The following is a 14,308-nucleotide window of genomic DNA, read 5'->3' as shown; positions in this document are numbered from 1 at the left end:
AATGATTCAAGTGGCAATAAGGGTCTTCAGCTCCCCTCAAAGAGTAGTGTGACTCTTCTTTCTTCTAAGCTTTCACTTTAAAAAAAAATTATTTTAAAGATGTGGGGTACAACTCAGATGTTAGGTATACAAATGTTCATTATGTAGGTACTCTTGTTGATGAGGTGTGCCCCCTACCTCCCCTGGCAGTTTTCCACTACTGCCAATCCTGCCCCGTCCTGCTCTTGACCTTTTTATTTTCTCTTTTATTCTTTCTGATTTCTTAGTTTTAGATGTAATTTGTTTTAAAGTTCTCATTATACACAACCCTTTTCAAAAGCATACTATTAGAAAAATTATAAAAGTATTTGTGTGTTGTGACTCAGAATCTATCATATGAAAATAAAAGAAATCAGATGGTATATGCATCAAAACATGCATTACAACACTAGCAACAACAACAACAGCAAAAACTAAATAAGAACTAAATGTACAGTAACAAGAAATTATTAAGTTATTAACAGTATAATTGAACACAGCAATTAAATTTATAATAAGAATTGTCTAGGAAGAACTGAATTAAAATCCTAGATAAATTACCTAAATTACTGAGCAAGCATGTAAATTTGGGCAAGACACATATCCTATTTAAGGCACAGTTTCCTCACTTGAAAATGTGAATAGCACTTATTATTTTGTTGACAATGTGTTAACATATATGAAATGCCTAGCACAGTTCTTTGAATATGATGACTACTCACTAAATTGTAACATCTTTGTTATTTTTAATTAGAAAATCAGAAATTGGGCAATCCCTTTGGGTCCCCTTCCACTGTGGGAGCTTTTCTGTCCTCTCAATAAATCCTGCTTTCTCACTTTAAAAAAGGAAAATCAGAGATCACAAAATATGCCTTATGATCATGATTATGAAACAGACATAGGTGAATGAACATGAAGTCATGAGAATAATGTTTCTACATTGCTATTAAGAAAACAACTCATAAAACAATAAGATAAACATGAGCTATATAGTGTTTGGTAAGCTTTTTCAAAAGGAAATACTTAAATTCTTCTCTTATTGTTTTAAATAGCTGAACAATATAAAAGCTCTTGAGGTCTCAGTAGTTTCCCATTTTTTTTTACTGTCATTGCATTGTAAAGACTGGCAAATGCTTTTGAAAATAGCAATACAAAATTGTGTGGTTTTAAAAAATTTTTTTAAGTTTGCATTCTATCAGCTTTTAGAAGAAGTCTAGTCAGAAGGAGTGGCATGTTGTCCTACTGACATGCCCTCCAAAATAGCACAAACTCACAAAAGGCCCCGATGAGCCCCTTTTTAAGATAACAAAGAAAACTGTTGCCACAAATCAAAGCCTAGGCTATACAAAAAAGACAAAGGCTATTTAAAAACATCCACCATCAATGCCAGTTGTCAGCCTGCTGGAGACACTGGTTGAAATGACTTGTACCCATCACATATTTATTTCTACAGATGGAGAATTGCATATTTGACTTGTTGGAAAGGTTAGGTATTAAAAATACTTTTTTTTACAAAACAGAAAAAAAGAGTGGCAGCTGCTTACTTCTTTTTCTGTAACAAAATGTGACATAATATAGCAATAAAAAAAGATTACAGCAGAAAATAAAACAATTTATAAAAGTAACACTTAAAAACAAAGTCATAGAATATAATGTTGATTACAATTTAATGAAACTATCAGATATCTTGAAATGTCATTAGTGAAGTTCCAATGCCTCGTAGATAAAACCATAGAATTGGGATGATGCTAAGTTTATCATAGATGTTGCCTCTATACAAATGGATGCCTTGAGTATCCAGAGAAACAAAACAATATTCTATGCTGAGGTACAGTGATCAAGAGAGACTTGCCTTGTGATAAAGAAGGAAAAAAAAAACCTTATATGAATTCTTTCTGTTAGTAACAACAAAAATTTATTGGGTGAACTTTATTCAAAATGTTTTGCAAAAATTGATTTAAAAATACCATCCTGGACTAAAATCTTGCCTTCAAATTAAGCCTAGATAAATGACCCACACATAGTTGTTTTGCAGTGTCCAAGACACCTTGGCCTTGACAGACCTACTACCCACACATTGTGTCCTGAGACTAAGTGTCCCCAGTTACTGTCAATCCTTCTTCAGAATCTTCTGCAGACCATTATCTAAATGTATTATTTTATTTTATTTTATAGCTTCGTGCTCTTGGTTTTTCCAGTTCCAATTCCCAACTAAATTGATATTAACCCTAAAACACCACTGCTAAGGATCTGTTAGAAGTGTGTGTGTGTTTTACTCTATGTACCAAGTTGAGGATGCAATCTGTAGAATTTATCATCCTCTTCTCCCACAGACCTCCACTGCTGAGTGTGCTATTCCCCAATCCTTGCTGGTTTCTCTCCTCTAGATATCCAAACTTAGACAATCTAACTTAAGATTGACAACTAGTGGGAATTATAGGATTGCTATTGCTCTGTTATCAAGTTTATTAACTATTAGAAATTTCTGATCAACAAAGAGATAACTTTAGAAATAATTGTAAATTTTTTAAAATTTTAAACTCAAAAATTAGCCAAAACTACTTAACCAATGTGTAAAATAGGATGATTTTTGCCTTTCTTTGAAATTCAGAATGGGACTAAGTGAAAAATAATCATTTAAAAATTGTGTGGTCTTGATTTTAGGTCAGTCTTAACTTAGATAAAAGCATTTCTAAGAGCTAAAATTCTTTAGACAATTCATTTAAAAATACATTTATAAACCATCAGAATGCTATGCTTCAGATCTATAGGAAATATTGAATAGTGTAGTTGAAAGGTCAGTGAGTATCATCTTCATTACCTTTTCAGAGATGTAGAGCTGCAGGTGTCAGACCCAGGGAGATTTCTGGGAACCTGCATTGAGTAGGCCTGTCTTTAGAATATGCAATCAAGGGACAGAGAAAATACGGCATTCAGGATGAAGCTAGAAGCAAAAGTTAATCAGTCAAACTGAAATACATGTTTGAAAATCCTGAGCAGAAAAGCACAAACTACCTGGACAGAGCAAATGAATTTGGTTAGGAAGGTGGAAGGAAGAATCTAGTACAATACCCGGCAGTACTGTGACAGAGTAACAGGGGCTTTTTATAGAGCATGTTTGACCTTGCTTTTGAGTGAGCAGAGAGTTGTTAGGAGCCTGAGCCAATTTAAATGACTGTTACTATAGTTTCAATGCTTAAATTTTATCTATAGATTCCAACACAAATTAGTCACCCCATCATATATGTAAGAAATTTCGGTGGCATCTACTTGTTACTTTTCAAAAAAAGGTTCACTTTAATTTTGGAAATCTCTGTGTATTGAACATTTTTCCCTTTTACTGAACCAAATGGGCCCTCTATAACTTTCACCCATTGGTTCTTTTATGCCAAGCATAGTTATAAAGCAAGTACGACATCAATTGAACTATTTTTAGAAATCAACAGGGCCCAAATGTTTCAGCATTAGTATTATCTGAACATCCTAATTTAAGATCTTAATAGCAAAGGAAAATGGAAATGAGTTATTTTCAGACCGGCTAATATTCAGATAATTGTTCTCAATTGCCAAATGTTTAGTTGCATTTTAACTATCCCTAATAAAATAAAATACTTATTTGAAGGCAAAAGGTGTTAATATGCTTATAGTTATCATTAAAATATTTAATAGACACACCTCAAGACAGGCAGTTAGCTGGATATATTATAGAGACTAGTCCCTGGTACCTTAAAAAGTACCATCAGTATGATAGGAAAGAACTGAAAGTTGTTTTCTATTTAAAGTTCATAATACATTTTGGAGCAGAAATGTAAAATATAGGGAAACATCATGCTTTCTGAGAAAAATAAAAATGTATGACTCAAGCTCAAAGAACTCTGTTAGTGTGGATTTATTATTGTTTTATTAAAATTAAAAATAAGGGCACTTTAATTCAGATACAAGTAATGATTTCTCATTGCCAAAAAGAATCCTTTCCTTGGAAATATGGGTTTGGAAAAAACTGAAATGGGCCGAGCAGAAACAGCAAGACAGACACAGGTATGTTCTATTCTACCTGAATTGAAGGGAGGACACACTTTGTAATAGATTACAATTCTGAGGATGGGCTTTACAGACAAATACCAGGAATTTCTGTCATGATATCCCTGGGAACCTGAACATCACTTTGAGTTAGATTCAAGTCAGGCTTTATTGCCTAAGCCTTTTATACATGGCTCTGATACAACAAGCTGTGGTAATCCTCTTTTTCCATGAGGAGTGGCTGCTTTTCTTCGGGGAGCTGCTTTCTCTTGCGACGACACAACAGACTGGTGAGCCCTGTCAGCGCTGCAGTGAGAACAGCCCCTACCGCAGCTGCCCCAAGGAGCCAAGGCCAGATACGACTGGCTTGTTCCAAGTAGGATTTTATGTAGTCTTGAAAAGAATCTGGATCTGAAATAGAAAGAAATCCCACCATCTTTATTATTGCTACCATCATTGTCTCATCACCACCATCCCTTCATAGTACTTTGGAGTAGACACTTGGCTTTAAATGTCAGCTCTGCTACTTACTAGCTGTAAGATCTTGGGAACCTTGCATCTAATACTCCAAAACCTCAGTTTTTCCATCAGAAGATAGTAAAATCATACACTCCCCCCTTTGTTGGAATGTTTTGAAGTTTATAGATAGCATACGTAAATTTTATATATATATATATATAATTATGTATATGTATATAATTATATATATCTGGCATTCACTCAAGCAAATGTTAGCTATTATTTTTCCTCTCCTTCTGCTGATCTTATAACAATTCTAATTTTCTATAAAACAGTGTTGCATCATTGACCACTCCGTAATTCAGTTTTTTCCTTATTTGACAAACTTTGACTATAATGCTGGCAAATGCTCAGTAATCTTAGAAGGCTCCCAAGAACCCCAGAGCATTTGAACAATTTCTGTATGCATAGAAATCACAATTTAAAATCTTAAAACCGCAGATTTTGACACATGATCCACTGTCCCGAGACTGTGCCAGGCAACCCCTTACCTGGTCATGACAGGGTGTAGCTGCAACTTTGTGGCCCTTGAGCACCTGGGCATGGGGCCTGTTTCACCAGAGGATGCGGGGACCACAAGGCTGGCCCTCCAGGATGCAGGGCAGAGGGCGCCCATGATTAGGCCTCAGGATGCTGGATTAAGCCTGAAGGGACTAGGGGTTTAGGGGCTACGGATAAACGTAAGAGTAATAACTCTTCAGGTCTACAAAAAAATAATGACTTTCAATAAAACTGCATTGCAAAAAATGAGAAAGAAGCAGAATGGAAAGAACAGATTTTGCCTGAGGAATTTGTGGCAGAACAAGTAAGTGCTGGATCCACATTCACTGAATGGGAAGGTGGATTATCTCCCAAAGTGGAAGCGATTTACTGACGAAGACAATACTTGAGAACCTGAAAAAAATTCAGGTGATCTAACATTAATTAAAACATTTCTTAATTACTCAAAAGCTAGTAAAGAAAAAGATGGTACAAAAAAGAAAATCTTTAACTGACAGCAAATCAAAGAAGAAAAGAGATGGCTGTTGACAGACCAGGAGGCTTTGCCAGAGGTCTTGATCCTGAAAGAATAATTTCTGCCACAGACAGCAGCAGAGAATTGATATTTATCCTGAAATGAGGCAGATTTGGTGCTGGCAAAGATGGTAAATATGAAATGTCCTTAAATTGTAATTGCTTGTTGTGAAGAGAGGCTAATGGGCATTCTTGTCCAGAAGATGGAGATTGAAATTATTTGCATTACACCACACACACACTCATATAGATATAAATATTATTTTTATATAAATTAAAATATAATATCTGGGTCTTGGTTTTTTATTTACTAGCATGAATAACTAACTACATTCTAATAAAAAATAAGTTACATATGTTCATTTTAAAAGCAGAATTGGGAGAGTTGTTGGAGATTATTTTTACATCGATAGCACTGCTTACTTTGAACAAATAGGAGCTTTCTTTAGTTGCTTTCTTTATCAGAAAAGAACATTTAATACAATGGTATATTACTTCCTCTGAATTAGAGAACAGCTTTTCTAAATGTTCGGGGAAAGTTCTACAATCTTTACTCAATCAGAACTTGTGTTTGGCATGTGCCTAGGGACCATTCTGTTTTTTAAAAAAATTTCTCTATGTGTATGTGTGTGAATATGTGCATACATAAAATTCATGTCTAAATAGTTTTCTCTTTTGTTGTTTTTAAACATATTCACCAAAACAAATATCACAGGCAAGTCCATATTTCTGAAATGTAACCTAAGAAGTAAATTACTTCAAGTTAAATTGAAAATTTTTCTGAAGCCATAAATTTTCAAATTAAAGAGATGATTCTATAATTAATTAGACAATTTAAATTGGATAATTTAAAGGCAGCCATATCAGAATTCATATCTATACCTATTACAAAATTCCTGAAAGAAATAATTTTAATACTACCAACAACTTCCCCACCCAGATGAGGAAAATAGACAAATCCTGGTGTGTTTTAATAATCCAGACAAGACTTAGTTAAATGGACACCTAAGGAATCTTCTACTGAGCCACTGCTTTACAAAAACTTGAAATCCTTGTGCTATATTAACTAAAAGGATATGATTCATGGAATGTTTAAGACTTGGCTCATGAAAACTTCATCAGATGGTTAAAGATGTTGGCAGTTTAAGATCTGCTGTCATAAATTGATAAACACATTTCTGTAACCTAAACTATTTACTTTTATGTTTTTTCTTTACTTCAACTCATTCCTTACATATAGGCTCAATATTTTCAGTATTTGATTTATTAGTTTAGAAGAAGCCATGAAAAACAATAACTTTGTAGTAATCAGAACATTATCTTATTGTATATTCTCTACTTTATTGTAAATACTGGTGAATAGTGGTCAATAAATAGTTTTACATTCCTTTAAAAAACAGATTTTAACCAAGTATATTTTTAAAATAATTATGAGTAAGGAAAAATATTCAGAATTCTGATTATATTGCTTCAAACCACATAAAACATGCCATTGGAGAGAGACAGCAACCCTAGCTACTAATGCCCATTAATACTTTTCTACCTCTGAAATCATCTTGTTTTACTGACCTAAAGCATTTACTTCAGAAGTAATGTACTTACTAGGTTTCCTCACTCTATTCTTGCATTGTTTCATGAAGTCAGGTCTGTTCTCCTTAACTGCCATGAATTTTTAAAGAATATTTTTATATTCAGTTCAATAAGAATTGAACAACTTATATATTATGGGCTTAGCATTTTCTCAGTTATTTCACTCATCATACTATAGTTCAGTTATTTACTTACATGTATATGTTTCTATAAAAGTGTTTACTGAATGTGCTGTTGAACTCAGAAGAGATGGTGAAGGAATGTCCCAAATGGCAGCTGTAGTTGGGAAGGGAGAACTATACATAGAATGCCACACAAGGGGAAAAAAATTGTAATTACTCAAGGTTCACTATGCTATATGGTGTTATTTTCAGTCATTTTCAAATAATTTGTTATAAATGGTGATGACTACCTTAAGATTAAGCAAAACAATGAAGTATTAACTCCAAGAGAAAAATAATATAAGAAGGGGAATGTAATCATAGCACACTATTTGGTTCAACTGTAAATAATACTTCAATAATGAAAATCCTGGATGTGGAGTGACCCTGAATAATGATAATACTATAATAAGAAGGTATATGAAAGAAAGGGGGAGTTATAAGGGAGTTGAAATCATTATTTATATATGAGAAACTCCAAAGATAAAATTGATAAATCAATGAATAGTAATACTAGCCTATTATTTAGAAATATGTAGCTAAATGTCAGAATAAATAGCTAGAAGAGTTACAAGTAGCTGATGTAGGGACATAAGACTTTTTTTTTTATAAGACTTGGAACACTCTTTGGCTTGTACAATGACAGGCATATCTTATTTGACAAAACTAAGTTAATTAAAACATATGCTTGATAACATGTTAATGTATATGTAAGAAAAACTATAAGAAGTACAGTGGAGACTAAAAAAGCATAGCAGAAGCTTAACTTGACAGTGGAATTATGGGTGATTTTTATTTTTGTATTTATTCTGTTTTTGAATTTTCCAGAATCTAAAATTAATATATTTTAATTATACAATTAGAAAGTTTGCTACTAAAAAAGTACCTGAAATAATTAGTAGATTATGACTATATACTTAGAAAATTCATAATCACATAATATATATGAAAAGGAATAGCATATTGTTGGATAATGATTTTTAAAATTAAACTGTTCTGTACATCAACAATTAACCAAAAGTAAATGTAAGGAAAAAGAAATCTTGTTTTCATGATCAACTGTATATTTAAGGCACATAGCAATTAAGGAGACAGGTTTAAACTTTATATAAATATAATTATAGAACCTATTTAGGAGACTCCTTGTGATTTAAGAAAATAAAGAAGATATTACTTAATGTCTGCTCAAAAGGAACAAATAGATTCTATACAAAATGAAATCTATTTATAAAATGTTCCATAATGTATACAGACAACATACAGAATGTAGGCACAAGATACTCTAAATTCATTTTATGATAAAGTAGAAAGAAGACAGTGCATTCTGGGCTTACTTTGTGCAAGAAGTTATAGTTATATGACTCTAATCTATAAAAAATAGTGTATATAACTTTGAAGAAGTTTCCTTAAAAAGAAAAAATATATTTTTACTTTTCCTTATTTCTTTTTGCTTAGCTGGATTACAGATAGGATGTTGGGGAGCCATCATGCATTATGAGGTACAGGGTAAACCCTAGGTGTTGGAAGTTTCTTTTAATATATTTAAAACTTATTTTGAAACCTGGGCATGGGGGTTCATTCCTGTAATCCCAGCACTTTGGAAGGTGGAGGCAAGAAGATTGCCTGAGTACAGGGGTTCAAGATCAACCTGGGCAACTTGGTGAGACCTTGTCTCTACAATAAATCAAAAAATTAGCCAGGCATGGTGGTGCACGCCTATAGTTCCAGCTACTTGGACAGCTGAGGTGGAAGGATAGCCTCAGCCCAGCAGGTCAAGGTTGTGGTAGCTGTGATTGTGCCATAACTTTTCTGTCACCTTTATCTACTTAAATTTCCTTTTTTCTTATCACCCATTCTTTTCAGAATAATTACCTAGTCTTTTATTTGTTTTGTGCTTTATTACCTCCAAAGTGCATCCATTTATCCATGCATCAAACACATGGGGGTAGTTAGGGACTATTACTCTAATCTAAATAACTAGGCATCTGTCTGTCATGATTAAACTAGACAACATATGTACCACCCTTGGTACAATGACTACCATATACAAAACAGTTTATAACTTTTATTTATTCTTGTTATTGAGTAATAATTTCATCAGTTTTTCAACTGAATCAGCTTCCAGCAAGAGTTTTTCTCTCTTAAATCTACTCTGATTGCTGATTCAGCTCAGTTTTCTCTTCTGGATTCTCAGACTCTTTCTTTACTCCCATGTGACATTTGGCACAATTGTCCTTATATTGTAATTATTTATATGCATATCTCACTTTTCAGGATTGTCACAAGTTCTTGAGAACAATTGTTATGTCTTGCATGTTTTGTCTTTTATTATTCTACTCAGGTGTTCATAAACCAAATATTTACTTAGACACACTACCAGGTGGTAGTCCAAGTACTGAGAATGAAAAGATAAATGAGCCTGTCATAAAGAAAACAATAACTGAAAATGGAGGCAGGCAGATAAACCAATCTTTTCAATAGCAATACTGTTTTGATGAAAGTATGTAAAAAATACAATGGGATCATGGGGAAAAAACCCTCCTACATCTTGTTTGTAAAGTTAGGGAAGGCATCCTAGAAGACTATCCCACTGGCTAGAAGAATGAATTCGAATGTGAGCACATGATGTTGATGGCAAGCCATCTCAGGCGGAATGGAGCAGCAAGCATGTGGGTATACACATAGTTGGGCAGAGATATTGAACATATCAGTGAGAAGCCTTATCATATTTGACTTGTAGGATGAGACACTGCAGTTACTGTGGATATGGTCTCCCCTTTTCATTTTCGAAATCAAATTTCCAGGTCTTTTGAAATGTACTGGAAGAAGGAAGCTCTCAACAGAGCAGGAAGCAAGATTATATTTATCAACAGCATTGAAGACACAACGCTTCATTGCCAAAGCTTTTTAATCTCATCCTTTAATCAGTTATGCATGTAAGAAAAATCACCTGCTACTCATTAAAAAAATCACTACATTCAATTATAAGAGAGAATGTTTGACAAATGCCAGACATCACTGCCTTTTTACAGAAAACATTTACAAACTTGAGTACTTAAATGATGAATAATGATCCCCTTGAACAAAATAATACCAGGAAATTTTAAAGAATTTTTTTCTGTAAGCTTAAGCTTTAGCAATGAATAAAGACAAATTAAACTGCTTGGAAAGTATAACAGAAACAATGTAGAATAACTAACTCATAAAATATAAAATAGGAAAAGGCTGTTGCTTATTTTAATGTTTTTGCTTTGCTTTTTTATTTTTAGTAATTTTTTTATTTTAACTATGTGGGGTACAATTCAGGGTTAGGTATACAAGTGTTCATTATGCATTATGCATCCTTGGTGAGGTGTGCCCCCGTCCCCTGGCAATTTTCCACTAGTGCCAAGCCCTTTTTTATAGTATTATGATAGTTGTTCAAGGTCCACTTATGAATGGGAACATGTAACATCTGGCTCTTTGTTTCTGGGTTAGATCACACAGTATTATAGCCTCTAAGTCCATCCGAATTGCTGCCAAGTTCATAATTTTGTCCTTTTTTATGGTTACATAATATTCCATCATGTATCTATACCACATTTTTTAATATCCAGTCCTATTTCAATGGGCAGCACAGTTGGTTGTATGTTTTTGCTATTGTGAATAATGCTGCAATAAAAATGCGTGTGCAGGTATCTTTTTTGTAGGGTGATTTGAGTTCCTCCAGGTACATTTCCAGTAGGGGGATTGTGGGGTCGTATGGTTGTATGGGAGGTCAATTTTTGATCTTTTAGGAATCACCACACTGTTTTCCACAGAAGCTGTACTAGTTTACACTCCCACCAACAGTGTAGAAGTGTTGCCTTTTCACCGCATTCTCTCCAGCATCTGTTGTCTTTTGGGTTATTGATGATGGCCATCCTTACTGGAGTTAGGTGGTATCTCAGTGTGGTTTTAATTTGTATTTCTTTGATGACTGGTGAGGCTAAACATTTTTTCATTTATTTGTTGGCTGCTCATATGTCTTCTTTTGAGAAGTGTCTATTCATATCTTTTGCTCACTTTGTAATGGGGCTGTTTGTTTTTTTCTTTTTGGCACGCTTGAGTTCCTTGTAGATCCTAAATATTATGTCTTTGTCAGATAAACAGTTGGGAAATATAGTTTCCCAGTCTGTGGGCTGTATCCCTGCTCTTTCAATGATTTCTTTGACTTTTCAGAATTTCATCAGTTTGATGAGGTCCTACTTGTCTATCTTATCTCTTATGGCACCGGCACTTGGAATTTTGATCAGAAATTGGTTGCCAGTTCCAATTTCCACAAGGGTGTTTCCTGCATTTTCTAAGGTTCTTATAGTTTGAAGGTTTAGGTTTAGGTCTTTGATCCATTTAGAGTTGATTTTTGTGTATGGTGATAGGTTGGGGTCTTGTTTTAATCTTCCACATGTGATCAGCCAGTTTTCCCAACATCATTTACTGAATATGTTCTCCTGTCTCCAATGGTTGATGGTGGAGCCTTTGTCGAAGATAAGTTGGTAGAGAAATTGAGGTTTTGCTTCTGGAATCTCTATCCTTTTCCAATGATCTATATGCCTGTTCGTGAACCAATACCAGGCTGTTTTGATTATTGTAACTTTATAATAAAGCTTAAAGTTTGGGAACGTGATGTCTCCCACTTAGGCTTTTTTGTTTTGTTTTTGTTTTGCTGAGGATCATTTTGGCTATTCATGGTTATGTTTCCATATGAATTCCTGTATTGTCATTTCCAGGTCTGAGAAGAATGCTGCTGGTAATTTAATGGTATTGTATTATATCTATAGATTGCTTTGGGTAGGATGAACATCTTAACAATGTTGATTTCCCAATCCATGAGCATGGAATATATTGCCATTTGTTTGTGTCATCTTTGATTTCTTTGAGCAGTGTTTTGTAGTTTTCATTATAAAGATCTTTGACTTCTCTGGTTAGGCAAATGTCAAGGTATTTCATTTTTGTGTGTGGCTATTGTGAATGGGATTGCGATTTTTATTGGGTTTCTGTTTGTTTATTGTTGGTGTATAGGAATACGACTGTCTTTTTCACATTTATTTTATACCCTGAGATTTTGCCAAAGTCCTTTACCAGTGCAAGGAGGCTTTTGACAGATTCTCTTGGGTTTTCAAGGTATGGAATCATGTCGTCTACAAAGAGGGATAACAACTATTTTCCTGTTTGCATACTCCTGATTTCCTTCTCTTGTCTGATTGTTCTAGCTGGAACTTCCAATACTTTGTTGAACAGGAGGGGTGAGAGTGGGAATCCTTGTCTTGTTCGAGTTTTCAGGGGAAATGGTTCCAATTTCTATCTGTTTAGCAGGATGTTGGCTGTGGGTTTTTCATAGGTGGTTCTTACTATTTTGAGGTGTGTTCCATCCATGCCTAGATGCTCAATGGCTTTTATCAAGAAGGGGTGCTTTATTTTATCAAAAGCTTTTTTCACGTCTATTGATATGATCATATGGTTTTTGTCTTTAATCTGTTAATGTATTCTATTACATTTATGGTCTTATGGATGTTGAACCAGCTCTGCATCCCAGGAATGAAGCCTATGTGGTTATGATGGATGATTTTTGAGATATGCTGTTGGATCCAGTTTGCTAGAATCTTGTTCAGAATTTTAGCATCTATGTTCATACAGGATATTGGCCTTAGTTCTCTTTTTTTGTTATATCTTTACCCAGTTTGAGTACCAATGTGATGTTATTTTCATAAAATGATTTGCTGGAAAGCCATCTGTTGCAGAACTTTTTTTGTTGGTAACTTTCTTATGATATAGTTGATTTCCTGGGTTGCTATTGGTCTATTTAGGATCTCTATTTCTTCTTGTTTCAATCTGGGGTGGTTGTGTGACGTCAAGAAAGTCCTCCAGTTTATTTAGGTTTTTGAGTTTGTTTCCATACAGGTGTCCATAGTAATCTCTGATAATCTTTTGTATTTCTTTGGAGTCAGTTGTGACTTGATCTTTTGCATTTCTGATTGTGTTTGTTTGGGCTTTTTCTCTCTTTTTCTTTGTCAGTCTAGCTAGGGGGTCCATCAATCTTGTTTATCCTTTCAAAAACCCAGCTTTTGGATTCAGTGATTTTTTTGTATTATATTATTATCTTCTGAGTCCCAAATTTGGGCTTTTATTTTGATGATTGAGATTCTTTTGCTGAAGTTATGGTTTTTGTGGTCTTGCTTTTCCAGTTTCCTTAGGTCATTTCTTAGGTTGTTAAATTGTGATCTTCCCATTTTCTTCATGTGTGTTTGTAGAGATATGAATTCCCCTCTTAGGACTGCTTTCATAGCATCCCAGAGATTTTGGTAAGATGTTTCTTCATTTTCATTTGTTTCCAGGTATCTTTTAATCTATTTTGATTTCTGTGTTGACCCAGGAGTTGATTAGCACCATCGTGTTTAGTGTCCAAGTCTTTGTGGGTTTGTTGGGAACTTTGTTGGTGTTGATATTTATTTTTATTCTACTGTGGTCTGAGAAGGTGCATGGCAGAATTTCAATCTTATGGAATTCGTTTATGCTTGCTTTATGGCTGAGGATGTGGTCAATGTTAGAGTACATTCCATGTGGAGATGAGTAGAATATATATTCCATGGTTGTTGGGTGGAGTGTTCTGTAGGTATCAATTAAGTCCATTTGGGCAAGTGTTATATTGAGGTTCTGGATCTCTTTGCTGACTTTTTTCTTGATGATCTGTCTAGGCTTGTTAGTGGGGTGTTAAATTCCCCAGGAATGATAGCATTAGGGTCAATATCTTTTTTAGTTTACCTAGAAGCTGCTTTATGAAAGTTGATGCTCCTGTGTTGGGTGCATATCTGTTTAGGATGGATATTTCTTATTTATGGATTGAATCTTTTATCATTATGTAGTGAACTTCTGTATCTTTTAAAATTTTTGATAGTTTAAAGGGCATTTTGTCTGATATTAAGATCATGATTCCTGCTTTCTTTTGTGTTCCGTTCACCTGAAATTTT

At 34.1% G+C, this 14,308-nt stretch overlaps 1 pseudogene; it reads left to right on the top strand.

The window, feature by feature from the left end:
• The first annotated feature begins 5,273 nt into the window (after positions 1-5,273).
• On the top strand, positions 5,274-5,785 carry LOC110595039 (annotated as a pseudogene).
• Positions 5,786-14,308: the final 8,523 nt, after the last annotated feature.

Source organism: Carlito syrichta, unplaced genomic scaffold (genome assembly GCF_000164805.1).
Source record: "Carlito syrichta isolate Samal-C Ts95f unplaced genomic scaffold, Tarsius_syrichta-2.0.1 Scaffold230419, whole genome shotgun sequence".
Lineage (NCBI taxonomy): Eukaryota > Metazoa > Chordata > Mammalia > Primates > Tarsiidae > Carlito > Carlito syrichta.
This window is presented reverse-complemented; position numbering and strand designations above follow the sequence as displayed.